The sequence below is a fragment of the Triticum dicoccoides genome, chromosome 6B (assembly GCF_002162155.2).
Source record: "Triticum dicoccoides isolate Atlit2015 ecotype Zavitan chromosome 6B, WEW_v2.0, whole genome shotgun sequence".
NCBI lineage: Eukaryota > Viridiplantae > Streptophyta > Magnoliopsida > Poales > Poaceae > Triticum > Triticum dicoccoides.
The window spans coordinates 533,843,038-533,845,632 of record NC_041391.1 but is presented as its reverse complement, the minus strand read 5'-3'; the positions used below and the strand labels follow the sequence as shown (position 1 = coordinate 533,845,632).

The following is a 2,595-nucleotide window of genomic DNA, read 5'->3' as shown; positions in this document are numbered from 1 at the left end:
CAAAGAATTGACAATTTATTATGAGGAAAGAAATAGTGTATATTTGTCATTGACATGATAGAAAAGGAACACATCTCAATGAAACCAATTTGTATGTACGGACTGATCTAATGCGTCAAAACAACTATACAATCTCTAGACAGTTGAATGAGAATCATGCCTAATACAAATTATTACTTATATGCTTACGAAGATACTATGGACATGTTTACCTTTAACCGAGCCGCACAAGTGATCTTGAAGAGTTTATTCATTCACGGAATGATGATGACCATGTCGGCTCCCTCCGGTGCCTCCCGAACCGAACATAGGGGTGGTTGTCCTGAGAGACAGGTGGCAAAACATGACCAGTGGCGTATGATCCATAGACAGCAAGGCCCATGGCCGAGGATCCAAAGACGCCCGGATGGGCACTGTGGCAGTCCAAAGAGACAAACCAAGCTATGGCGGCCCCTTGTGTCCCGGATGTGTAAGCGGTCATATCCCAATTCTGCACAAACACAGAAAATATTACAACAGGAAATATGTGAACTTGCAATGTATAGCTTATTCTAAACATTTTTGCATTCACCTAGAATGAATAAAATGTCAGACTGGAGCTAATCGACTGTCGTATATGAACTTAATCAAACCTTAATATATGATGCAGAAATATGTAGCGGTTTGCAGTTGATGCATGCAAATAAAAGTTTAGATGTACAATTAAGTAAAATTGTCAAACAAACAATGGTGAACTCAAATATCAGTTTAATTTGCTACCGGATCTTTCTCAAAACCACGCCCTGGAATGAAGCGCTCCATCTCACAAAGCATCATCAAGTGCAACTTTAAGTTTCCAAAATGCTAAACCGATAGACCACCTCCAAGTTCCAACTTAATAAAACGTTATGCTCACACAAACCAAGTTAAAGTGAAGCATTCTCTATTTGGCTTAGAACTGCTTGGCATGGGATAAAAACCATCTGTTCGAAGCATGCATGTCACCTTATCTTATATATAAAGCAATAGGCCAGTGAATTACCATGCCGACCTCAGCAGCATCGACAACAAGCACAACCCTATCCGCTAGCCCAAGAGCAGAAATCATCTCGTTAGAAAAATTGACATGCATAGGCGCATCCATGATATTGAGGCACAACCTTGACGAAATCCTATTTGCTTCAGTTAAGAGCAATATTCTCCTTGTTTCTTTCCTGCAGAACTTGGAATGAAAATCAGGAAGTAAAATCCAACATTGACATGGACGCATTTTGCTGCTAATCTAGTAATTGAAACAACTGAAAGAAACAACACTCCCAGAATGCATTACAGGATCGTGTAGCAGTCACCACAAAGGCTAACAATACAGAACTCGCCTAGGATTGACTTACCTGCACCACGAAAAAAACAATTGGATTAAAGAACAACATTCAGAAAAATAAAATAAAAATGATAATGAATTTAAAGATTGATAGAGGGAAAATATAATGCATCGTCCTGTATTTAGCAGCAGCAGCACATACACAGAATTTTGCAGCTGTAGCATACACAAAACGACAGCAGTAGCAGCAATCTCCTCTTCCCCATCCACTGCCCTGGCCAGCTCCAAGCTCAAGTGCCCAACCACCACCGCCAGGCACTTCCCCACACACAGAATTTTGAAGATAATTAAACTGAAAATCTTTATCTTTACCTACCAGATAAAAAATTTTGGTTTTCACAAAGAAAAGCGTGAACAAGTTCTTCCTAACCAGATGGTTCAATAATCATTGACCTTGTGAAACTTGATACACCTGGACAGCAACACAGGAAGATGTAAAATTTCAGAGATGAGGTTGAATATAGCAACAACAAAAGGAATTGGACGTCAGGAAGCAGGTGAACCGAGGCATGAACCAACGTCGGCAGCGCCCTCCATTAATCTGCTAGGTCGGGGGCGCATCGGCCCACTTGCGGGAGAGGCAGGGAGGCGGACATGGCACGACATTTTGGAGGGAGGCGACCATGGCATGGGACGGCGCGGCGGCTGCGCGCGGCGCCGGCGCTCGGGAAGACGGATAACCATGGAGGCCCGCGGAGCGAGGCATAGACTTATAGATCTGGTTGCATAGAGGCCCACTTGCGGGAGAGGCAGGGAGGTGGCCATGCCAGGTCGTTCTGGAGGGAGGCGGCCATGGCATGGGACGGCGGCGGCCGAGCGCGGCGCCGGCGCTGGAGAAGACGGCGGACCATGGAGGCCGCGCGGAGCGAGGCGGAGACGCACGGATCTGGCCGCTCCCAGGTCAGATCGGGCCGCAGTGGAGCTCCACATCGGGATCCATGGTGTTCCATCAGGATCCATGGGCCAGAGACAAGATTTGTGAGAGAGAGGAAAGGAAAGGAGAAGGGAGAAGAGGAGAGACAGGGCGCGCGGGAGGGCTTACTGGACGAAGGCTGGAGGTCGGGAGCGGTCAGCGGTGGCGCTGGACGCCGGAGTGAGATGCAAGCTAAAGGGAGAAAACCGTGATGGAGAAAACCGGAAGGGGGGAAAGAAAATCAAGTGGGCCGAGAGGTGTTGACAAACGTAAGAGGGGAAACGGAACACTACTTTTCTTTTAGATAGTAGAGATTTTGTGA

The 2,595-nt window shown here is 46.2% G+C and overlaps 1 long non-coding RNA gene across 1 annotated transcript; it reads right to left on the bottom strand.

The window, feature by feature from the left end:
* Positions 1-1,175: 1,175 nt before the first annotated feature.
* On the bottom strand, positions 1,176-1,672 carry LOC119326662. Its single transcript, XR_005158100.1, has 3 exons — positions 1,503-1,672; positions 1,310-1,370; positions 1,176-1,193 (listed from the first exon to the last, which is right to left on the bottom strand). It is a non-coding gene; the product is annotated as an uncharacterized LOC119326662 (long non-coding RNA).
* Positions 1,673-2,595: the final 923 nt, after the last annotated feature.